Source organism: Pantherophis guttatus, chromosome 6 (assembly GCF_059756535.1).
Source record: "Pantherophis guttatus breed Tessera chromosome 6, ASM5975653v1, whole genome shotgun sequence".
Classification (NCBI taxonomy): domain Eukaryota; kingdom Metazoa; phylum Chordata; class Lepidosauria; order Squamata; family Colubridae; genus Pantherophis; species Pantherophis guttatus.
Window position 1 is genome coordinate 19,626,447 of NC_142068.1, and position 26,541 is coordinate 19,652,987.

At 40.8% G+C, this 26,541-nt stretch overlaps 1 long non-coding RNA gene across 21 annotated transcripts in view; it reads right to left on the reverse strand.

Annotated features, from left to right (window-relative positions):
- Positions 1-8,638: 8,638 nt before the first annotated feature.
- LOC117678212 (uncharacterized) overlaps positions 8,639-26,541 on the reverse strand; it is a 243,370-nt gene continuing 225,467 nt past the window's right edge. For 17 of the 21 annotated variants that reach the window (XR_015728446.1, XR_009620494.2, XR_009620487.2 and 14 more), the window contains 2 exons: positions 16,975-17,079; positions 8,639-12,633 (listed from right to left, as the gene is read on the reverse strand). This is a non-coding gene — a long non-coding RNA (uncharacterized LOC117678212). Of the gene's footprint in view, positions 12,634-14,390; positions 14,686-16,698; positions 17,080-26,541 lie in introns of those variants that run through there. The other 4 variants (XR_009620490.2, XR_009620476.2, XR_009620493.2 and 1 more) reach the window with 4 other exon arrangements.

Below are 26,541 nucleotides of genomic sequence, written 5' to 3' on the forward strand. Positions count from 1 at the left end.
AGAGTGCCCAAACTGGAACACGCGTGCATGTGTCGGCTGGCGGCCCCCAGGGGGAGAGCCTTCTCTGTGGGAGCACCCGCCCTCTGGAACGAGCTACCTCCCGGAATATGGCTGATTCCGGATCTCCGCACTTTCCGTAAGGCCCTGAAGACGTTTTTATTTCAGCAAGCTGGCCTGGCCTGAATAGGTTTTATGGCTTAGTTTCGTTTTTTTTTTAAAAAAAATTGTATAACTAGGGGTTTTAAATTGGGAGGCCGTTTAATTTAATTTATTTTTAATTATCTTAACTTTTATATTGTATGTTATTTTAATTCTTGGCTGTTCACCGTCCTGAGTCCCTTTGGGGAGAAGGGTGGGATATAAATTTAATAAATAATAATAATAATAATAATAATAATAATAATAATAATAATATTAATAATAATAATAATAATAATAATAATAATAGTGTGCAGACGCCGGAGTGCCGGAAACCTGAAGACCAAGTTGCTTGAGCACACATGCCTGTTTTTTGGCCATTTTTTGGTTGTTTTCAGGCTGTTTTCTGGGCTGTTTTTTGCCTGAATTTTTTTTTTTTAAATTTGATTTATATGCCGCCCTTCTCCGGAGACTCAGGGCGGCTTACAATGCGCTAAGCAATAGCCTTCATACTTTTGTATGTTTATACAAAGTCAGCTTATTGCCTCCACAAACTGGGTCCTCATTTCACCCACCTTAGAAAGGATGGAAGGCTGAGTCAACCTTGAGCCTTGGCGAGATTCGAACCTGCAGTAATTGCAGGCATCTGGTCTTAATAACCAGCTTAATAACAGGGTGCCTTAGTCCACTGTACTACCAAGGCTCTTTGGGCCTGAAAATGGCCCAAAATGGCCTGTTTTTGATCATTTTCCAGCACTCTGGCGCCCATGAAGATCAGCTGGCCGGCACACATATGCACGCAGGAAACCAGAACATTAGCTGGCCATGGCACACGTGACCACAGAGAGGGCTCTGCGTGCCACCTCTGGCACATGTGCCATAGGTTCACCATCACAGCCTTAGTGATCGAATCCAAGAGTCAAAGCTCAAGAGGTAAGATAAGGAGGACACAATCTACTAACTATGGTTCTTGCAATGCTAGATTCTGTCCAGGACTCTCCTGAGCATATTCAAGACTGAGCACCAAAAGATAGTTATAATGGATAGCTGGAGATCTGAAAGACCCAGAAGTATGAGACCAAAAGGAGAGGATTCTTAGATCTAATGAGTTATTGCTATTACAGCTGATCATTCTTGGGTGAACTGAATCAATTATAATTGAGCCAATGGAATCCAGATGGTTTAGAATGGAGTTTTAGAATGGGTGGAAAAATGCTGGCCATTTGGAAATGGCCAAGTCCAGAAACAGCACCTTCATCCCGTAATTGCTGTAATTTTTGACATTGTCCTTAGACTCTTTGTAGCTAGCCTTGGTTGGTACTCTGACTTTAATCTTCTCTTTAATCAAACAGTCAGTTGATAGCAGGCTGTCACAATCCCACTCCTCCCATGTTTGGGATACTCTTCGATTCTAGCACTTAGATTCTATTTTACTTCTTGGCTGCCTGGCTAAAGGAAAAGCTTAGGAAATCCTGGTTGCCTGCCAAACCCAGTGATTTCTCAACGGCCACAAGATACATACACTCTCTTATGCCAGCTAATCCCAATGACCCAAATGGTGCATCTATTAGAGGCTGCTTTCTCTTCCTCCCCTCAATATATGGGGAGGTCATCAGTCATGTTCGGAGACACATCTGCTACAAAAACCAAGAGTTTCTTAAGGAGGTCATGTCAAGGAGGGTTTGTGGTTTGATTTGTTTTGCTTTGCCTTTTAAGCGTACGAGGTCAACATGAATAATGCACTGAATTGTAAAGTGTGTTCTACTATTCTGGGATTGGCTGATACCTTCATTTCATGTCTTAGTTCTGAAAGTATAAACAATATAGTGAGAACAGCAACAACAAAATAACTTTTTCCAAATCCCTATCAATATGACACCTATCTCCAGTTATGCCATATGAGCAAAGATGTTTTCCAGTAACCGGGTCAATATGAACTGTCACTTGGCACTGATGGTGTTGACACTTGTCTCCAACTCTCCCTTGAGTGGAATCTAAAGCACAGAGAATAAATACAGGTGTGTTGTGTGTGTGTTATGTGCAAACTCTACTGTTCCAACTGCTCCTGGAATGGTTCAGCAGCTTTTTGAAGTCAATCATTTGAACCTGAAGCCATTTATAATGTTCTAGATATGATGTCCTGGACAAAAACATGGTCCAGAAAGAAAACAGGTGTTTTCAAACAATACTGTTCTGCCCCAGCTACGGATCCCAAAGAATGTAGCACACACAAACTCCGAACAAAACTCAGTTTACTTCAAAACACAGTCTTTTGCAAATGCAGGCTGTTAATAAAATGTTCTTAACAACCTGTCAGAAATTCCACAGATAAGATAGAGTCTTACAAGAGTTGGCAGAAAGCCCAGAAGCCATGTTTGCAGAGAAAATCCAAACTTAATCATCAACGAATGAACGAACGTTGTTTCCTGCAGCTTTTTACAAGCTGTGTGCAAACTTAAATAGGCTAAGGGAGTGGCCAATTAGCCCCAAGCCTTACTTTCGAGGAGACCTCCTCCTGAGTAACCACTCCTGTCTTTTGGCAGCTCTGCGTGCCCATGCATCCTCTTCACTTAAAGGAACCTCTGGAGGTTCTGAAGGCCCTGGTTGAATCCCTGCCTGTGGCACTACATCTTCTTCAGCCTCCTCGCTGTCCGACTCGAGTGCTGGCTGCAGAGGCTGCTGATGCGACACCATACCAGCCCCCTCGTTGTCGGGATCAGCAACAATCTGCGCAGGCTGCTGGCAGGCCACAACAAATACCTATATGTGTGTGTGTGTACATAGGAATTAAAAAATGACCAAATGGTTTTTATTAGGATGGATATAGCATTGCTGATGTAAGTTATTCCCTTCTTTTTTGGAAACTATGTGGAATAACCACAGAGTTTTGAACATAATGAGCCTTCAACATACAGTAATTACCTCTGGCACAATCTAATACTAATCAAATATGTGGGACTATGGCATCTGTAATCCCCATTTGACATGGCCTATGGTCATGATAGGGGACGCGGTGGCTCAGTGGCTAAGACACTGAGCTTGTTGATCAGAAAGTTCAGCAGTTCGAATCCCTAGTGCTGCGTAATAGGGTGAGCTCCTGTTACTTGCCCCAGCTTCTGCCAACCTAGCAGTTTGAAAGCACGTAAAAAATGGAAGCAGAAATATAGGGACCACCTTTGGTAGGAAGGTAACAGCATTCCGTGCATCTTTGGTGTTTAGTCATGCCGGCCACATGACCACAGAGACGTCTTCAGACAGCGCTGGCTCTTTGGCTTTGAAACGGAAATGAGCACCACCCCCTAGAGCCGGAAACGACTAGCATGCATGTGCGGAGGAACCTTTACCTTTACCTTTTTAATGGTCATGATGCTTACTGATTATGGAAACTGTAATCCCAAAATATCTAGGGGGCACCAGATAGAAAAAGACCATTTCAGTTGTTGCGCTATTATGAGTAGACATTTCTTACTCTTCATTGCCTTTCTTGCACCCAATGCCTACGAAAACTGGAAAGCTAATAGCCTGTGTACAGTTGTTGCATGTATGGTTGTAATATCATTGGCATCCTTCAATCTCAAGAGACTATGGTATCGTGCTCTGAAAGAGGTCCTAAAACAGCATCTGGTGTGACTAAAAAGGCCAATTTGAGAGTGGTAATCCCTTCCTCACTGAGGGCAGATACATTCTGTCCCCTGCCCAGATTTCACTGGTTCCGGGATTGCCTCTTTGCCTCAGCCTGCCAAACAAGTGTCTCTTCGAATTGGAGAAGGCCATGCTGCATCTTTAGCCTCCAAGCTGAACGATCGGAGGTCAAGATTTCCCAGTTGTTAATGTCCATTCCCAAGGCCTTTAGACCACAGCTGCGATATAAGGATATCTGCATGGTTGTAATAAAGAGTATAAAATCCAGAAAAGCTGGCTATGGAGTGAAATAGTTTCGTATCCTCATGACATTCACAATCTATAAATACTGTTAAAGCCGAAATGCCTAAAGAATCAGTCCAACCTGTATTCACTCTTATCTAAGCCATCTGTGATCACAGCTGCTCCTAACTAGAGATAGAAATGCTCTCCTTCATGTACCCATGAAGCCGAAAATCTGATGCTGGAACTAGATCAGAAGCCTTCAAAGACTGGAAACCACTCTTGGACTTATTGTGTGAAACTGAAAGAAATGAAATTTTAACTCTGGGATTTGAATGACTAGATTTGTTTATTGATTCTAGAAGTATTGTATATTGTAATTTAATTTAGTTCAAAAGGTCATTGGATTTTATGTTTGCATCTGTACCAAATAAAGTTGGAAGTTATTCTTTTTTGTAGCTCCTTCCCTAATTGGCAGCACATCCATTTTTCCTTTTTCCCTTTCCCTTTTCTTTCCCCTAGTTTTGTTATTTATTTACTTTTTATACCCTTTCTGGAATACAATAAAAATCCAAAATAAAATCTGTAAAAAGAAATCTTCAAAGAGAGGACAGTTGGAGTACCGTGTTTCCCCGAAAATAAGACCCTGTCTTATATTTTTTTGAACCCTGAAATAAGCATTTGGCCTTACTGCCATGCGCTCAAAAGCCCGATTGGGCTTATCATCAGGGGATGTCTTATTTTCGGGGAAACAGGGTAGCAACTAGTTCAGTATTTCCCAAACTTTGAACGTACTTCTTTGTGTTTTAGATCTATTGATTTGCACAATTCTATGGACTAATTCCTTTGCTAGGGTTTTAATAAAATCATAACCAGTCTAAATTGAAGAGGAGGAAGATAATTCTTAATTCTTCTGTGCAATTTAGCAAAATAATAGATCAGCTGCTCTACTCCAATGCCCATCCGGCGAAATAAATACAAGAATTGTCAGGGTAGAACCTCGTTTCCCAAAAACAGAGAAACAATATGAAGCTAATCCTGGTCCATGAATTATCCAGGGATTGTTAGAGTCATCAGGTTCGACTAAAATGGTTCCCCGGCTTAAAAATATTTTCATTCCCATAAATGTAGCATACATATTCCATGGGCATTTAAAATACCTAGACATGTGCTTCCTGCATGTTTAGGACTTCATGCACTGGGCTCCCTTTTCATTCTTCCGACTTTAAAATCATCTCTGCAATTTACAAAAGAAGCAGAAACATTTGAAAACTGTTTTCAAGAGGAAAACTATAAATACTCTTAATGAAACTGGTTTCATAAAAAAAAACATTTTCTCTATTCATGTGCATACATAAACAAAGTCCAGCAACCAAAATGAATTCATTTAGTATTAATCCACATTTTATATTGTATTTATATTATATTTATATTATATTAAGAGCTGAGATGGCGCAGTGGTTAGAGTGCAGCATGCAGGCTACTTCACTGCTAGCTGCAGTTCGGCAGTTCAAATCTCACCGCTCAAGGTTGACTCAGCTTTCCATCCTTCTGAGGTGGATAAAATGAGGACCCAGATTGTTGGGGGCAATAGGTTGACTCTGTAAACCGCTTAGAGAGGGCTGCAAAAGCACTATGAAGCTGTATATAAGTCTAAGTGCTATTGCTATATATTTTATTTTATTTTATTTTATTTTAGCATGTATTTTATGACAGATACAAGTGTAAACATAATTATAAATACATGAAAAGGATACAAATAAAAGAAAACATTAGGACAGGGACGGTAGGCATGCTGATGCGCTTATGCATGCCCCTTATATAATAGCCAACTTATTAATAATAAGTTAATAATTAATGCCCCTTATAATAGCCAACCATTTCCCCAAAAGCGACATTGTGATCAGTGTATAACAATACATTTGTTTTTATTCTCATTCTCTCTCTCTCTCTCTGTCTCTCTCTCCCTCCCTCCCTCTCATATCTTGCTTTTCTGGGGAAAGAAAGTGAATCACTCCAGCATCCTTTTTAATATCTACCAAGCGAATAGAACACACTCTCAATATAATGACCTCATTTGGCTTGTCTTTCAAAGAATGTCTCTTCTACTCATCTCATTTCCTTTATGGTCACTCATTGGCTTTTGTTTAAATAGCTTGCTATTTATTCTACATCAGACACCAGATTCTGGGTGGTTTTTCCCCCCACCTCCCCAGGCTATTTTCTATTATTTTGGCAAAATATGTGGATTTTTTTTCCAGTTGAAACTGACACACGTTTATTCCCTAACTGGAAATGGCTGATGTAATTTGTGTAACCCTTCCTCTTACTAGCGGAGGTAAACTCTTGTATTTATTTAAGTTTTGTCAGAAGCGATGCTTGTTTGTGGTTACATATGCAGATCTCTGTTGTTTAATACAACTTTATGTCTTTATGCTACTTATTTTCCCAAAAGAGTTTGGGTGAAGATGCTGAGGTTGGCTTGCACACAGCTTTGCTGCTTGCCAAGACTGAGCATTTCAATCTCCAATTGTGAGTTATCTAATAAAGATATTTTCTAATTTAACAGTTTCCTGTATCTGTATTATTTTTCTTTTCTGGGAACTGCAAGAATGGCAGCCAAGTTTCTAAGTCATTTCCTGATTTCTGACTTCTGGTCTGGATTAGTCTTGCCATGACCAAGAATTCCTAAATCCCTTTTCAGTAGTAGCCTGTAGCTAGGAGCTTTCTTTAGAAAAATTATTCGCTGTTTTGCAAAACCAAATCAAATCAGGTCCACAGAACACTTTTGAAATATCCCCATTATCTCCGCTCTTTCAGTACTGGCTACAGCCAAGAGAGTTTCCTTTAGTTTTTTTTTTTTTTAATTTGATTTATATGCCGCCCTTCCCCGAAGACTCAGGGTGGCTTACAATGCGTTAAGCAATAGCCTTCATACTTTTGTATATTTATACAAAGTCAGCTTATTGCCCCCACAAACTGGGTCCTCAATTTACCTACCTTAGAAAGGATGGAAGGCTGAGTCAACCTTGAGCCTGGGGAGATTCGAACTGGTGTAATTGCAGACAGCTGGATGTTAATTACGGTGCTTTAGTCTGCAGAGCTAAACCAGGCTCGTTTAGTTGCTACCGAGTATGTTCCTAGCAGAATTGCAGAACTTTTGGGTGTTCCTCACTTTGAGTATGGGCATCAAATGTGATTAAGAAGAAACTGCCTAATTTGCTTATTTATTTGACTTATATAACTGCCCCTCTTGTGTACCATAAACCTGGGCAGTTTACAAACAATAAAAACAGTAACAATTCTAAAAACCATTACCAAAGGTAAATCTTTAAGTCCTTCATGGCACTGGCCCAGGTTATCTGAGGAACCATCTCAGCCCAATAGGATTAGCCTGCCCCACCCTTGCCAGTAGAAGGTGTTTGTCAAGAAATTCTGTCTCATGGGGTCCAAGAGAAGAGCCTTTTCTGCCATTCTGAAACATTGTGTCCCCTGAACTGACACCTGCACCCACCCTTTTTGGTCTTCTGAAGGGGCCTGAAGACCTTGCTGTCCTTACTAGTCTTGGGCCCAAAGGGGGCATGTCATTCTGGAGGTGGTTAATGGACTAAGATAAGACCCTCCTCTTTTCTATGTGCATCTTCTCTCCCAACTTTGTCAATTTTAATCATCTATAGCAGGGTTGTCAAACTGGATTTCTTCGAGGGCCAGATCAGCACAGTAATTCTCCCTCGCAGGCTGGGGGGTGGGGAGACAGGACGGATGCCTCCTGCAGCATTTTGCTGGCCAAAACAGGGCATGGGTGGGGGCCATGCAGTCCCCGTGGCCCATTTTCAGTCTGGACGGCCTCCCAAAGCACTTTGCTGGCCAAAATGGGATGGGGGGCACGTGTGCCTCCCCTGCGGGCCGTTTTTGGCCTGGATGGTCTCTTGCAGCACTTTGCAAGCCCGCCCCGCACCCCATTTTGACTGCCAGAGGCACTGTGGGCCGGTCCTTTGCTATTTCCAGGCCAGCCTCACAGGCCAGATTTAGGCACTCTGAGGGATGGATCTGGCCCTTGTGTTTGACACTCCTGACCTATAGTGTTAGCATTCATTGCTTTAATGTTTTATTTTGTTTTTATTTATTGTAAGCTGCCTGGAGTCACCTCTATGTGAGATTGGCAGCATATGAAATTAAATAAATGAATAAATAAATATATAAATTTCCTGGAATCTTCCAAAACAGGACACAAATACATAGTTACAATCACCTGTACTAGACTCCATCCATGCCCTAACCCAAGGTTTGTGGGGAAAGCCAGGTCGACAAGGCTTTCTGGAAGCCGGAAGGGGAGGTTCCTGCTGACCTTTTTAAAAAGGCTCTTCCAAAGACAGGCACTACTGTTGAGAAGGCATGCTGCCTGGATCATGCTAGATGGCAACGTTTAAGGGAAGGGACCTGGAGTTTACTCACTATTGGAACTGATAAAATAGATAAAATTTTCAGGTAGAGGCATGAATAACCTGGTCCTGTGCCATTCAGGACTTTTAAAATGATAATCAGCACTTTGAATTGGACCGAGAAAGAAATGGAAAGCCTGTGTATTCATGCAGCAATGATATTGTCAAGCACAAGAAATCAGGAGTCAAGGTGATTCAAATGAATGTACATTTGTTGCATGCTAACTCTCCTCAGAAGAATCTGAACAGGTAGTAGTCAAAACAAATTGGTGGTACATAAAAGTCAACAGAATTCAAAGTGGACTGGATTTAAATCTCTGGTGGTGCGAAGGGACTCGAGACTGATGACATGTTTGACTCCTCCCCCAGGCTCTGCCTGGTCACCTACAGACACAACATTGGTGAATGATTGAAAACCCAAAACTCTACCCACTACTGCAGTCTGAACCAGCTGTAATTTCTGTATGGCCTTCAAGGACAGCCCCATGTAGAGCACATTATAGAACAGGAGTCACCAACCTTTTGGATCTCAGGGAGCACTAAATTAATAATTTTAAATCCCGCGGACCACTAATATGAATTTTTTAAAAAGCTAAATAGTATTTAGTGCAATTTAAAAAATGGAAATAATTTTTCTGCGGACCACCAAAATTTTTTCATGGACCACCAGTTGGTGACCACTGTTATAGAAAGCCAGCTGGAATGTGAGCAGATTGTGACTGACAGTGAGCAAGGCTTTTCTGTCCAGGAATAGGTACAATACAATTGAACCATAAGATGAATCTATACGAAAGCTTCCAAGCCACATATGCTACCTGCTCCTTGAGGAGAAGCTGTGAGTCCAGAGAGATCCACAAACTGCACACCAGCTCCACCATGGAAGATGAAACCTAGCCAAAGACAGAGATGATACCTCGACACAGCCAGGGAGATCAAAAATACAGGAGGTGCTCTTTTTTGCTAGTGTCAAATTAAAGCTGGTTCCTCCTCTCTGAAACTCTTACAGCCTCCAAAAACTGGGCCAACAATATGACAACCTCGCTTTGTCTGCCAGGGGCGGACATATCTAGCTAAATAGCATCAGCATATTTTTCAATACTATGTAGTTTTAGTATCCGGCATGAAGTTATTTCTGGAGCCCAGATGCTCTGAAGACATACAGAGAAACACCTCTAGAGCAATAGAAGGGGAGAGGGAGAGAGTTCCATGAACTGCAAGACCTTGAATGTGTTCCACAAGGATTAAGATGGAAATAAAACCTCTTGAACACATTGGCTTTAAATGCAGTATCTCTCATGCCATCCATTTTTCTTGATGCTGTTCTTCTTCTTTTGGTGGATGTACATCACTACTGTTTGCAAACGGTCCATGAAAGAGGTGGCTGGCTGCCATTTCTTCATGGCTATTTGAGTCTTGTATCTTCTCACATGCATATGCACTAAATCCAAGTTTCTTGCCGGTCCCTCAAATACCAGCAAATATTTTCTCAAGAAGCCCATGTTTTCTGAAGGAGTTGAAGGCAGGGACAGCTTGAAAACCAGCCAGAGTTTCTAACTTACTTATTTCCATAAGAGCAATTATCATGAGTATCTCAGCCTCCTGTCTTCATGGCTTTCCAAGTTGCAGATCCTATTTGCCTATATGATGTGAATGTCCCCTCAAGAGGTCTGCTTAATCGAAGTGGCATCAGTGCATATCTATTTAGAAGTAATTTCTTCATGTAGAATTAATAAATTTCTGGGTAGAGCCTGAAACAGGTATAGAAATAAGCTAAATATAGAAATTGGTAAATCATAAGCTGAATATGAGCCAACAGTGTGTAGGCAGAGGAAGGAAGGAAGGAAGGAAGGAAGGAAGGAAGGAAGGAAGGAAGGAAGGAAGGAAGGAAGGAAGGAAGGACGATCCCAGGATTCATTAGCTGAAGTATAATGTGGTATTCAACGGCAATCATCATTCTTCTATATTTTGCACTGATCCAACAGCATATAGAAAACTGTTCTGGACATTATTCTATTGCATATTGGAATATTACTCCATATTTTAAGGAGTATATTGACAAGCTGGAATTTATCAAATGGAGAGCAATCAGCAAGGAAAAACCTATGAGAAACATTTGAAAATATTTGTATATTTATATATAAATATTAGGCCACAGGACCGAAAATAGCAATTTCCTAGTTAATTTCCCTCCATATTATAACACCTAATTCAATTTATTTTTGCGCTGATATAATTAATATACTTCCTTACATCAGTGGGGAGAGAAAAGCAATTCAAGTCATTTTGGAGGTTCTTTGTAATGTAAAAGGGACACGGTAGCTCAGTGGCTAAGACACTGAGCTTGTCGATCAAAAAGTCAGCAGTTCAGTGGTTCAAATCCCTAATGCTGCATAACGGGGTTAGCTCCCGTTACTTGTCCCAGCTTCTGCCAACCTAGCAGTTCAAAAGCACGTAAAAAATGCAAGTAGAAAAATAGGGACCACCTTTGGTGGGAAGGTAACAGCGTTCTGTGCGCCTTTGGGGTTTAGTCATGCTGGCCACATGATCACGGAGACGTCTTCGGGCAGCGCTGGCTCTTCAGCTTTGAAACAGAGATGAGCACTGCCCCCTACAGTCGGAAACAACTAGCACGTATGTGCGAGGGAAACCTTTACCTTTACCTTGTACTGTAAAAACATTCACTTTTCCTTTTCCTCTTCCTCTTCTTCCTCCCCTTTCATCTGGATATGGCTCAGTAATATTATTAAATCTGTTATTCAGTGCAGCAAATTTAGACATTGAGTTTTCTTTTTTTTTAAAAAAAAAGAGAGAGAGAGAAATTATAGTATATCAGACATATGTCCCTGAACTGATTTATAGGCAAATAAAGCCATTCTTATTGTGCGGCTATCTGCTTCCTTAAATCCTGCCAAGACACTATTTCAATTCTTCACTCCAAAATGTGAAAACATGAAAGCTCAGTTGCTCTTGGCGGCTAAAAGCTTCTGTTTACCAGCCAGCTACACCTTTTATGGATAATTTCTTGGGCTGCTTTCCCCCACTTTTGCGGTATTATAAGTACAGCAATTGCTGCCAAGAAAGGTTTCCAACCATATCCAGCCACATGCTGGCTGTACTCTGTCCAACTTAAGTTCTTTGGGGGAGTCTCTGTATATTGAGCCGATTTCTTAGCAACACTTCTGCTCTGGAGACAGTTCATGAGCCCAGTTCTCAATTTAATTTTATCAGCCCCAACAAGTAAGTGTTTGAACATAGGGCTCCTGTTCTTGGATTTTCCTCCAGCCAAATAACAATGAGCCAAATAAAAATTGATACCTGAAGTTGTCTTAGAATTAGGCAATTGATCTATCCAGTTTAATAGCCTCCATTCTGAATTTTACTCAAACACTTCCATGCAAATAATTATTTACATCTTGAGGAAAAGCAGGAAGATAGCTTTTGGGAAGGAAGCAAAAGCACTGTTCTTGATCATCATTTCTTTTTTTAATTTTTCCCATGGGGAAATAGATACCGGACCTCCATCATTGAAAAATAATTTGGTGGAAGTGGAATTTTGTGTGAAGAAAAAGAAAGAGAATAAGAAAAGAATAAAAGGAAGAATTATCTGAAAGACATCTGAAGAAGATGCACTGAAGCTAGTACACCATGAAGGCTTACTGAATACGGAAAAGATCAAACAAATTTACAAGAAAAACAAAACGAACAATAGAAATCAGACATGGTAAGGCAAAGTATTACATAGCCAGTACACACACACACACACACACATACACACACACAAACATACTAAGCAGATAACAAGGCAAGAGCAGGAAATTTGAGAACAATCCAATTTGCTTACCTCCAGAAGTTGTGGGTGCTGGAGGTTTTCAAAAATAGATTGGACAGCCATTTATCTGGAATAGTATAGCATCTCTTGAAGATCTCCAAGATCCCTTCCAATGCTATTATGCTATGTTCTATGAAGAAAGAGACATATCCAACACAGGATAATTTGAACCTGGATATTTGGGCCTAAAGTGAGAACTCTGGTTTGATTTGTTCATTGATCCATTTGTTTGTCTTCCTGACCTTCCAGTGGTATTCTTAGGAGTCTTCTTCAACACCGAAGTTCAATAGTCTTCCTATCCAACTTTCACTTCCACAGAGTGTCATAAGGCATACCATAGCATCCTTGATTCTGATTTTTCTAAGTAGAGAAAAATCACTGTGTTTGAATATATTTTTCAAGGTCTTCATGGCTGCATTAACTAGTGCTGAGTTGCAGTGTATTCCTTCCTTCCTTCCTTCCTTCCTTCCTTCCTTCCTTCCTTCCTTCCTTCCTTCCTTCCTTCCTTCCCTTCCTTCCTCCTTCCCTTCCTTTCCCTTCCCTCGCCTCCCTTCCTTTCCCTTCCAAAAATTTATACCATGCCTATCTTACCTCAAGGTAACTCTGAGTGGTTTGCAACCATCCTTTTTGTAAATTATGTTTCTCAAACTGCTGGCTTGAGGTGGTTGCAAACCACTCAGAGTTACCTTGAGGTAAGATAGGCAAGGTATAAATTTTTGGACAAAAATTAAAATAAGACGAAAACAGCAGCAACTGCACCAGTTTGCAGGAGACCTTCTGGAACCAGACAAAATTCAATACAAAGTAGCTGCATTGATACAAATTGCTTAATGACTTTACCCTTGGCTTCGTATTCCTGTTGCAAGATTGCCAAGAGAAGGTAAAATAGGAAGTTTGTGTTCCTCAATTTGGATGCAACAACTGAGCAACAGGGAGCAAAGGCCAAGGAAAAGGAAAGGAAATGAATGCTAAGTTTACAAAATATAGAGACTATAAATAGAGGACCAGTGAAAATGCAAAGCTTTAAATAAAAAAGGCAATAATTATTTTCCTGTTTTATAGCTTTAGCCATCTATGTTTCTCGGGAATTGCTGTTTGTTCCATTTAACAAATCATTTCATTTAAAGGAGGTTGAATTTTTTTTTTCATTATCTCCAATCGGTCCTTGGGATGTTCTCTATTCTTCAAGTCAGAATAGCAATTTGTTTTAATTTCATTATTCCTATGAAGGTTGTGAAAATAACCCTCTTAATGACCAGCATGACTGACAATCACCATTCTGGGCTCAATTTCAGTCATAAACCAAGGATCATACCAATGTCTGTATTGGTGGACCATAATAAATTCTGTCATGAACTTTAGATAATATTTTTTGGGCTTGAACGTTTATTTCATTTTTCCAGTCAACTATAAGCACAAAAGTGGTCTATAAATTGCAGTCAATATATTTTTCTCATCATGCCACAGAAGTGAAAGGCAATTGAGGGCCTGACACCCTCTCTTACCCCTCACCTCCCAAAAAACCCAGTTCTTAGATGGAGGTCACCAGGAACTGTGATGGCTGTAGAATATACTGGAAAGTTGAAAAAGCATTTCAGAGGAACAGAATGGTAAAACAGTTCATATTACTGCTAAGAATGCTATATGGATGTGTTCAGGTAGTCACTAAAAGCTCAGCTAGATTGAGGGATTATTTCTACAAATACTGTATTTTTCAGAGTATAAGACGCATCTTTTTCTCCCCTAAAAGGGGGTGAAAATTTAGGTGCGTCTTATAAACCAAATGTAGCCCCGCCCACCCACTGGCCCCCACCCTTTGGCCTCTGCCTCCCAGCAGTGTACCTCCTTTCAGCAAGCAGCAAGAAGAAACAGCTCCTTTCAGCTTCAGCACAGCCTAATTAGCACAAGTTGATTGGATTGGCCTCCCGACTCTCAGCTGGTTTGCTCTCAGCTGTTTTGTGCAGGCCTCTGCTGCTTGCTGCAAGAAAGTAAATTGCTGGGAGTAGATTTTTTTCTCTCTTGTGCTAATTAAGCTATGCTGAAAACAAAAATGAAAGTAAAGCAGGCTATTTGCTGTTTGCTGCAAAGAGGCAAAGTTGCTGGGAGGCAGAGGCAGATTTCTTTTTCTTGTTTTCCTCACCAAAAAAAGGTAGATGCATCTTATAGTCCAGAGCATCTTATACTCCGAAAAATACTGTATGTATTAAGGAGGTCTACTCGACATCCTCCCCAGAGAACAGCAAATACAGAGACATTTTTCAATCACTACACTGAACTGTATTTAATATCTCAGATACATTTAATTCGTTGCTAGTGCTGATGATATAATCCAAAATATAGGCAATGGCCACGATTTCTCAGTTTTGGAGACTACCAGGAGGCTACAAATGCCTCCCTGGTTTTACAGTAGCTCTGAAAGTCAATATACAAATAAAGTTAAGATTTTCCCTCTTTTATGATCTGCAATATAAGTATTTTGCTTTCCTACTGAGATCAGTTAAAATCTTTAAAAACCTCTAAATCTAAGACTAATATAGTTTCCATTTCCTTTACAGGTTGCATCAAAATGATAAATCCACCAGAGAAATATTATTAAAATGTATTCTCAGGATTGCTAATAACCTGTTATGAATCTGTGAATTTCACTAAGATCAAAAGACAATATTGACCTACCTCTTTTCAGAAACAGAAAACTGTTAACCACCATTTAAAATCCCCTATTGATGGAATAACCTGATATGTAAACTTCATTCATTCATTCATTCATTCATTCATTCATTCATTCATTCATTCATTCTGTAGTTCTAACCTCAGGTCAAGTCTAAATTTATAACCAAAGCAGCTGGTCTAAAATGTGGAGATTTTGATTTGTTACTGGCCCTCTACATATCTGTATCTGTCTGTCTTGATTACATTAACTGTGCATTTCTCCTAAATCCATAACATACATTTGTAATGTTTTACAATTTTCAGGATTTTAAATCCATGTTAAATTATTATAAATCTTGATTGTACAAATAATTCCTTCAGCATTTTTGCCATGTATTCTGTGCAAAGTTCTTAACACTTTTCAGCCTTGATCTAAAATTATTCATGATACCTATGTAGCAATAGCAATGGCACTTAGACTTATATTCCACTTCACAGTACTTTACAACCCTCTCTAAGCGGTTTACAGAGTCAGCATATTTTCCCCAACAATCTGGGTCCTCATTTTACCCACCTCAAAAGGATGGAAGACTGAGTCAACCTTGAGCTCTGAGTCAACTCAGAATCAAACTTCTGGCAGTAAGCAGTTAGTTAGCCTGCAGTACTGCCTTCTAACCACTGTGCCACCAGGCCTGTCATGCTTATTAACTGACTTTTAAACTAAGCTTCAGTTTAAAGTAAATCAAATTGGGTTTTTGACTCAGCTGTGGGCACTTTTCTGTCATGACCCCACCCAGTTGAGAGTAGCTCTGGACATTTGTTGAAGAGGTACATTTTCATCAGCACAGAGGCATAAATAAAAAAATATATACACTTTTATGCATGGTTTAAAGTACAAATTGAGATAATATGAGTATAAACAATCTGGGATTTCCATGCAACTCCCTTTCCAACATCCAATGTAGTGGTGATATCATCCTCATCCTCATCTATACTTTACTCCAGGGAGTAAGCAATATGATGACTGCAGCAGGAGTGAAATCCAAAATTTTTCCTTACTGGTTCTGTGGCCATGGCTTGGTGGGCGTGGCAGGGGAAGGATATTGTAAAATCTCCATTCCCACCCCACTCTGGGGCCAGCCAGAGGTGGTATTTGCCGATTCTCCGAACTACTCAAAATTTTCACTGCCAGTTCTTCAGAACCTGTTATAACCTGCTGGATTTCTCCCCTGGACTGCAGACACCTCTCTTGGCCACTGCTAGCCTCTATCTACTTCCATGAATCTTTTTGAACATCATCTTAGTAGGTATTCTTAGACAATGAAGGGCAGTTGGAGGGTGGATTCCACTGCTTTTTCATTGGAAATATATCTACATGTCTTGATAAACAATATTGGAAAACTAAGGTTATAGGAAAACACTGAAAAGAGAGTGGGTGGTCTGCCTTCTGATAAATATCTTTTCTGGTGACATGATACCCATAGCAACATTTTATGAAGAGACATGGACATCTCCTCCTCGAGTGGTAAAAATTTTTCTACCCTGAAATACAATGCTAAGTAGAAAAGAGCATGGTAAAAAATTCCAGCAACATCCAAAATGGTCTTTAAGCCCATCTGCATACAAACAGATTATAAAGACCGTAGATTTAAAATACGTGCAGAATATTTGCATTTGTGTGAAATGGATGCACAGAGTGCAGCTTTTCAGGTGCTGCAGAATTTCAGCTCTTGGCAACCTTAACCAACATGGCTAAATGTCAGCAAATATCCTTACCTACTGGACAGCTATGAAACGTGATCAGAATTACCACGATTTCTTCTGCGTTCATTTAAATAATTTAAGATGGATTTTGGCTATCCCCAAACAGTTGACAGTTCAATAAAAATAAGATTCCCCCATTCACAACCTTTGTTAAGACAACAAAGGCTGGCTTTGTTTTATTAAAACCACAGAATTCCGAGAACTGGTTCTAACCAATCAACCAGGTATCAGGGAAGTTGATGAAACAAGAACATCACTTAAGAAGGTCACAATGGGCTCCATAATAACCTGGTAGGCACCCACACCTGCCACTGTCATGGTGGCATTCTTCATTCTTTCTGGAGCACTGACATACTTGGTTACAGTTCTCTCCATATGCGCCTCGCAGACAAGCTGTGGGAAGAGGAAATGTAAACCGATGAATTACATTTGTCTTGATAAACATAGTGTTCAAACAAAGAAGTGGGCAGACTTTATTCAATAAGACCACTGCCTGCAGAAGAATGTTATCCTTTGGGACTTTTGGGTTTATTACGTTTGCTTTGGGATTACTTTGTGGTTTGATTTTGTTCTGTTCAGTCAATTTGTGCCCGACTGTCAAGGGCCAGTTGCAATTTTCTTGTCACTTAGAGAAAGTCATAGGTTGATGTCAAGGAAAATCGACTAAAATAATAAACTCAAGAGAGCCTCTCCGCGTATGCATGGGGATTCTGCCCTCCACCAATGCCTTGAATCCTCAAGGCAGCCTCCAATGTTTAGGAAGTTTATTTTTTCTGCCCTGGAGACCTATAGTAAAGCTTGTGGTTTAGCGAGTATTTGGGGCTCACCAGCATACAGTAAGTACAAGTGTTTACTTAAGGGTTTGCTTCCGCAACACAGAATAATATGCTATCGAAAATCTATTCATAACTTTTACTATGGTATTAGAGAAATGCTTCACTTGAATAACCCATGGCCTGATAAAACCTGCCCCCAAACTTCATTTATAATGTTTATTGTGACGGAAAGAACAAAAGCAGAACCCCCGGACATTTAATCCAGCAGTCAGTTCACAGAGTAGCCAACCAACTGCACAATGAAGCCTGCTAGCCTCCCTTCAGATGGTCTTCAGAGGATGTCACACTGCCATTAAGGCCAATAGACCTTGATTCTCATGATTTTCACAAATTGGTCCAACCAGGGGTGGGATTCAAAAATTTTGGCAACCGGTACATTGCCCAGTTACTGGGTGGGTGTGGCCACAGGGATGTGGCCTACTCGGCCTTCTGCACCACGGTGGGGGCATTTTCACCCTCCCCAGGCTCCGGAGGCTTTCCTGGAGCCTACAGGAGTGTGAAAATGGCCTCCCCCGGGAACCGGAGGCCGTCCAGAGGCCGGAAATGGGCCTGCTTCCAGACTTCCGGTAGGCCCGTTTTTTGCTGTCCAGAGGCTTTCCTGGAACCTCCAGGAGGGCAAAAATGGCCTCCCCCAGGCTCCAGAGACCCTCCGGATGCCAGAAACAGGCCCATTTCCAGACTCTTGGTAGGCCCATTTTTTGCCCTCCCAGAGCCTTCACACGTGCCCTGCACTTATCTGGCATCCAAAACAAGCAACACGGAGACTCCTGGAAGGGGCAAGGTGGAGTGGGCGGGGTTAGCCAGTCCTTGGAACAACTGGTTCGGTGAACCAGATTAAAATTAACATCCAGTCCAAACTGGCTGAATCTCATCCCTGGGTCCAACCCTGTTTGAAGCCAGCCAAGTTAATAGGCAGCACAACAGGTAGCATATTCCAAATCTGAATTACACGTTATGTAAAAAAAACATTTTTTTTAATTCTTTGGGATTCAAATTGATTGGGTGACCTCTAGTTCTAATTTTTTAAAAAGGGGAAAATAGCTTTCCCTTGTCCATTTAATCCACACTATACATAGGGGTTTTTTTTACATCTCAATCACATCCCCTCTCATTTATCTCCTTTCTATACTAAAAATCTCTGATTTTCCAATCTTTTCTCATAGGGAAGCTGCTTCAGACCCTTAATCATTTGTGTGCCCCCCCCAAAAAAACCTGTCTAGTTCCATTATATAATTTTGTAGTGTAGCACAAGAGTCATATATAATATTCCAGATGTTGTCATACTATTGTTATATATAAAAGTGTTATAATACTGACATTTCTATTTTCTGGTCTAATGTTGGCACCTTCATTAAACTGTTTACTATTATTCCAAAATCTGTTTCCTGATCAGTCACTACTAGCTCTGTTCCTTTTAGTTTGTAAAAATAGTTTTTTTGATTTTTGGCATCAACATACATCATTTTACTCTTGCTGACCCTGAATGACATGTTTTGACACCACCTTTCTAATTTTCAGAAAATTGTGTGTGGTACCTGCTCTAACATATGCCTGTGAAACACGGACACTAACCTCACAATCAATACAAAATCTATGAGTAGTGCATAAAGCTATGGAAAGATACATGATCAACATTTCAAGACACGATAGAAAGACATGCACATGGATTAGAGAGTATATGATATCACCAACATACGATATAAGAGCCGCAGTGGCGCAGTAGTTAGAATGCAGTACTGCAGGATACTTCTGCTGCCTGCTGGCTGCCTGTAATTTGGCAGATCGAATCTCACCAGGCTCAAGGTTGACTCAGCCTTCCATCCTTCCGAGGTCAGTAAAATGAGGACCCAGATTGTTGGGGCAATATGCTGATCTCTGTAAACCGCTTAGAGAGGGCTGTAAAGCACTGTGAAGTGATATATAAGTCTATTGCTATTGCTATCAAGAGAGTAAAAGAATTGAAATGGGAATGGGCTGGTCACATAGCAAAAAGAACTGATAGCAGGTGTCAAGGCAGCCATAGAATGGATCCAACTTGATAAAAAGCATCCATGAAAGAGACCTAAAACAAGATAGATTGATGACATCAGCAAGTATTGCGGGACCAATTGGCAAAAGAAAACTCCAGACTGCATTGGTTGGAAACATGCAGAAGAGGCCTTCAGTGAATAGACAACGGCTAGAATAATAGTGATGATGATGATGATAATTAATCATATTAGCATTCATATTAAAAATAAAATACATATTAACATGCCAGGGGTGAGTTCTACTTTACTACCTGTTCGCAACGGGATCACGTGCATGCACTCGCTTTGCTCACATGCGCGCCTTGCTTCTGCACATGCACAGATCACTTCTGGTGACATCAGGTCAGTCAGCAGAGCATCCCGCCGGTTTTACTATCGGTTCTATAGAACTGGTCCAAACCGGGGGCAACCCACCACTGTAACATGCTGATTAACTTAATTTTAAACAAAGTTTCAGTTTAAAGTAAATCAAATTGGGGTTTTCAGTCAACTTTGGGAACATTTCTGTCATGGTCCTACCCAGCTGGGAGAAGTATAGTTCCTGGCAGATCAAAGACCAGGTATGGTCCTCAGGTCAGAAGAAGTTTATTGATTCCATTGGTTAAAAAAAAAATCCAATAATGATGCAGGTAGTGGTGTAAAAGATCTATCAGTAATAGCACATTCAAATATAGAAGCAATTGCTAAATGATGCAGCCAAGAAGCAATGGATATACAGATGTGAGCCAGTGTTTTGTCAGAATTAATGTTGCACATGTGTCTACAATAACAGTAGGAAGAAATACGTGCGTCAGACACTGTGGGGTTTCCACACAATAAATGCAAGAAATGAGACTGAGGTACAAAATGACTATTGATTTTTCCTTAGCTAGGTATGTTTTCACTGATCAAAAGGCTCTCTCCACCCTTCACATGTGCAGTTCTTCTGACTTCAATACCAGTTGCTAGAGAATGAGCTAGAGATCCTTGCCATGCAAAGCATATTTGCCATCCTTGATTTCTGCATTTTTCCAGAAAAACAGAAAGTTGCCCTAAGTTGGCTACTTTGTTGGATCTAAGTGAGAGAAAGCAGCTATCTTGTATTTCGGGCAAGTTCTTTCCCAGCTCTACATGTAGACTAGTGGCCACAAAACATGTTGTATACAATAGATCTTCTCTACCAATATCTACTATGGTCTTTCCCTATTGTAGAAAATTAGACTACCAGTCCATCTTTGGGTTCAAAGAACAGCCTATCTGAATTCTATGTGGGCATGCTAGAGAATTAATTTAGGATCTGTTGTAGTCAAACAATACACTCTAGTACAATGGCCCATAACATTTTGGCCACCAGGGACCATTTCCATGGAGAGAGTTTTTTCCTTTGGATCAGAGGTGGTGTGGTTTTCCATGCTGCCTGCATCCTGTGGATGGGGCTTCACTTGTGTGCACGGCCTGGTTTCTTGCATGCCGCAGACCAGTGCTGGTTCAAGGACTAGGGGTTGGGGACCCCTGCTCTAGTAGTATGGCCCAAGAAAAAACAGTAAAATCAGAATAAAAATAACTATGAAGAATTAAAACCCATTGTACAATATGCTAGAGATAACTGGAATGGTAGCAATTTTAAAGTTGCTAAGGTTAAAGTTGCTAAGGTTGAGAAACACTCTAGACCAGGGGTGTCAAACTGGCGGCCCACCGGATGAGTCACATGTGGGCCACGCCCACCACAGCTCTGCAAAGGGAAAAAAATGTCGCGATACATCACGTGACGGCAACATGACGCGGCAAGTTTGACACCCTTGTTCCAGACTAATGGTAAATCATTTCTGCATGGCTCCAAAGTAACCAAGAATTGAACTTGACTTGAAGAACACTTTATTTTTTGATGGGATTACAAGAATGCACAGAGGAACGGCTGTAAATGAACATTTAATGTTTTTATGACAACTCCCCCCCCCGCCTTTTCATAATCTTAATTCTGGGACCACATAGCTGCAAGATAACCCTGAAGGATATTTGCTCCATATAATTTTTACCATAGGAGCCAGACAAGGAAACAGGAGACAAATCAACAAAATCTATCTATCTATCTATCTATCCATCTATCTATCTATCTATCCAGTGGTGAAATCCAAATATTTTTACTACTGGTTCTCTGGGCGTGGCTTGGTGAGTGTGGTGTGGCTTGGTGGGCGTGGCTTGGTGGGCATGGCAGGGGAATGATACTGCAAAATCCCCATTCCCACCCCACGCCAGGGGAAGGATACTGCAAAATCTTCATTCCCACCCCACTCTGGGGCCAGCCAGAGGTGGTATTTTCTGGTTCTCCGAACTGCTCAAAGTTTCCGCTACCGGTTCTCCGAACTGCTCAAAATTTCCACTACCGGTTCTCCAGAACCTGTCAGAACCTGCTGGATTTCACCCCTCTATCTATCTATCTATCTATCTATCTATCTATCTATCTATCATCTATCTATCTATCTCTTTGTGTGTGTGTGTGTGTGTCTGTGTGTGTCTGTGTCTGTGTGTGTACATATGTTATGTTTTAGAAATATGTGACTTACAGAATACGCTAAAGCTGATCCAAAAGAAATGTATAAGTCTTATGAATTTGCCACCTTCAGCAATATAGTGATTTTCAGATGTCTGCGCTCATGCTGGCTAAGAATTATGGAATTGCGGTCCAACACATTAAAAGAGTATCAAAGTGTGGAAAATTGGAATAAATTTAGAAAGTTTGGACAGGGGAGATTTTTGTAAAATTATGAGGGTATTTTTCTCCTGTATGCTTTTCCATTGTGGATAGATGGCCTAAGGATTGACATAAGTACATAATATAACATGTAATTAACTCACATAATTTATTACCACTTGCTGATGGCTGTTAACCTAGACAGCTGTTAAAAAACAATCAAATTTACGGAAAATAGGACCAGTGAAGATTTTTTTAAAGTGTGGTAGTTAATAGACTTTAATGTTTTTGGAAGGACTATATTGTTGAATTCCACATATTGGAGACATAAAAAGGAGGACTACTTTGTCAGTGTATAAATGTACATTGCAAACACTATTTTTTCTCTGTGTCTTATAACTAGAAATATTTTGGAAAAAGTAAGTCCTAGAACATCAGTGATTAATTGAAAAATTTATTGTTACTTCTGAAAATGGATATCCCTACAGAATACTATTTGTTTCTATACGTAGCTGATTTGCAATAATGAAAGCCAGCATATAATCATGATTAGGAAATCATAAGTTTATGAGAACCAGCATCAGGGTTAGGGTGTCAGATTAAGTCTGGGAAAATCCAGGTTCAAGTCATCCCTAGACATGAAAACTCATAGGATGATTTTGAGCCAGATGTTCTCCTTTTGCCCAACCTAGTCCGCAAAGCAGTTCTTTCAGGGAAAAAACCTCATCTATGTATCTTGTCTTGAGCTTCTGAAGGAAATGTGGTGTATATATCTTTGAATATAGATAGAGAGAAAGAGTTATGACCCTGTATTGGTGCACATCAATCCTCACTTATTACAAAGAGGCATAATTTTGAGGCACCAAATCATCTTCTCCAAATTCCTGGATATGATTCTCATAGCCCTCTAAAAGCTGTTACTCAATTGTAATGTTTAATATAACAAGGAAGGAAAAACATTAAATATATCAGGAATATTCATATCGATTGTATTTAATTAATTTACTTTAACGTTTGGTTTGATTTAAATTAATTAAAAGTCAAATGAACTTCAAATTTTCTTCTCAGTCCGTCATCTTTGTTCTAGTTTATTTACCTCTTCTGGCCTCAATCCTTTCCCCATCTGCCACTCGAAGACCAAATCTTTAAGCTATCCATGTTCCCCAAAAGATTGCACACTTCTGTGTTGTGGTCCGCCAGCAGCCTGCAGAGCTGGCAGCAGAGTCGGACGGCAATGAGGCTGAGAAAGAACATGGGCCAGTCCTGGAGGCTGGGGAGGGCCTGGATGAGGACTCTGTGTCGAAGGCAGAGATGGGGCCAGGACCATCGGGGAGTGAGATGCGGACTCCGGAGCCTCCAGAGGCTGACAGTAGAGAGGCAGAGGAACAGGAGGAGCCTGTTCCTAGTGCACGTATGAGAAGAGCTGCCAGAAGGCAAGAGCAGCTAAAGCCAAGAGTCGGGAGCAGGGCCAGGAGATGATAGGCCCCTCCCATAAGGCTTAAAAGACCAACAACAACTCTTGGGCTCTTTGTCGGAAAACAATGTTGATAGACTTGCTGCACTTATCTCTGGTCGCGTCTTCTGGTTCTGAACTTTTGCCAAGAGAAGCCTTTGGCAGTTTGCCTAATTATACCAAGGTTGGTGATTAGACTGAAGAATTTGTGTTATGAAGAATTTGTTTTGATTTAGTTTGGACTACGCTGAGAATGAGTTAATTCTCAGCTGTTCTAATAAAGTCTGTTTGTTTTGCATCTAATACTACCTACTTGGGCCTGGGTCACAACACTCTGGTTAAATTGAAAAGTTAATGATTATGGGATTTTATTCCATTTAATTCATTGATGTGTTAGAAAATATCGCTGAATTGGGGTACAGAAAACAGGAGATAGCTTAAAAGGAACTTTTGCTTGTCAGGTTGTATTCCTCTCCAACCCTTTTTTACAGTGACACATTCCAGACCAGTGATGGCAAGATGGTCACATTCACAATGTTTTTTTTCACACAGTTCCCCAGAGCACAGTTCCCCAACGTTGACAACTTTAAGCCTGGCGGACTTCAACTCCCAGAATTCCCCAGCCAGCAAAGCTGCCTGGGGAATTCTGGGAGTTGAAGTCCGCCAGGCTTAAAGTTGCCAAGGTTGGAGACCTCTGCCCCAGAGGAGCCAGCTGGAGAAGCTGAGACAAGAATCAGATATACAGCACAAGTCTCCCCACTAAAGAAGTAGGGGAGAATAATTAATTTGACTGCAGTCCTTCAAACACATCTACAAAAAAGTCAACATTTATTAAGAGAAAAGATATGACTTTCTGAATGTTTTTCACATGCTTGAAGATCTGAAAATGCAATTCAAAACGTCTGTGTGCCATAAGGTTAAAAGTATACATTGGTGAATAATGACAGGCCAACATTTGCTGAATGTAGACATTCACATAGGACTTAATTTGGGGAATGCCTGAAATCTTGCCACTGTTTAGACATTGCTCATCTAAAGGCTCATAATCCTAATGAGGTGTTTTACAGATCTCTTGAGTTTGGGAAATTTCTCCCTGCCTGCCAATGTACACACAAATATACACGTATGCTAGTGTTACAAGTAATTGCCTGCAAATTATTCTTGCCCACAGATGTGCATAGAGTATACATTTTCTGGAGCCATGTCCCTATCATCGCCCAAAAGATTGAAGACGGGAGAGATTGGACTGGAAAGCAGACACCACTGCAATCTTAGAACTTCGATTGCTTATTTCCCTCCAGCCTTTTGAACTCTCAACTGGCTCATACCTGCTCATACTGATTTCTGCTGTTAAGGACATTTCCTGGCTGCCCAAGAAGGAAAAGATTGTTCTGACTTTTCAATTTATTTTTGGCTAGGCGGGATAGCTATACCCCTGGCACAGACCTTCTTTAGCCATCATTTTTGCTTCGGGGCCAAACAAGAGGAGAAATTAATTTTCCCCGATCACAAGAAATATGTGTGGTTGTTTGCCTTGCAAATAGCAGCGGCAGACAAACCTGAATAGCCTTGGTGGTGGTGGGAGGAGAGAGATTAACCCTTGCACTCTTGCCTGTGGTCTTCATTAGCAATGGGCAATTCATTTGGAAAGGCTTTAATTTTTTTTGACCTTGCTGGAGTCAAAGGGGAGGAACATAGTTGATTACATGTCTTCACTGCTGTGACAGAAACTTTTGCCCTATTTGGAGGAGGGAGGTGGGGTGGGGTGGGGTGGGGAAATGAAATGAGAAACCTAAAACTTCAGATCCTCAGATTGTTGTTTAAGCTGCTTCCTTCCATCCCCACCTAGTGGGAAATCAATTCTGGAGCAGGGTTAAAAGATGAAGTAAGTGCCTTAAATTTAAGGCTTTGGGTTTGGAGTTCTGCTAAACCCCAGAACTAAAAAAATAACCTAATAAATCACCTTGATCTTTCAACTCCATGTTTTGAAATTTTAGAGGTTCATAAGGTAGGGGCTACATCCAGTGGTGGGTTTCAACGTTTTTTCCAACGGTTCTGTGGGTGTGGCTTGGTGAACGTGGCAGGGGAAGGATACTGGAAATCTCCATTCCCTCCCCAATCCAGGGGAAGGTTACTGCAAAATCCTCATTTTCTCCTGATCAGCTGGGACTTGGGAGGCAGAGAATAGATAGGGGTGGGGCCAGTGATGGGTTGTCCCTGGTTCGCACTGGTTCTATAGAACCGGTAGTAAAACCGTTGGGAGGCTCCGTCCACCGACCCTGATGTCATCAGAATGATTCTGCGCATGCGCGCGGCCCTGTTGCAAACTGGTAGTAAAGGTTAGTAGAACCCATCCCTGGGCGGGGCCAGTCAGAATTTTTACTACCGGTTCTCCAAAACTGGTCAGAACCTGCTGAAACCCGCCTCTGGCACAATGGTTGGAATGCAGTAGTGTAGGCTAACTCTGCTCATTGCCAGGAGATCGATCCTAACCGGCTCAAGGTTGACTCAGCCTTCCATCCTTCTGAGGTTGATAAAATGAGAACCCAGATTGTTGGGGGCAATATGCTGAAATTTGTAAACTGCTTTACATGGGGCTGTAAAGCACTATGAAGCGGTATATAAGTCTAAGTGCTAGTGCTAAGTGCTAAGTGCTAAGTGCTATATATATATATATATATATATATATATATATATATATATATATATATATATATATAGCACTTTTACAACTTACATTTGTAAGTTTTACAAGGGAAAATCTATAAAAGTCCAATCACAGCTCCACTCTCACTATGCATAGTTCCCTATCATTATAAACTGACATTAGGCCTACTGGAAGGTAAGTAATTATGTCATCTTCGC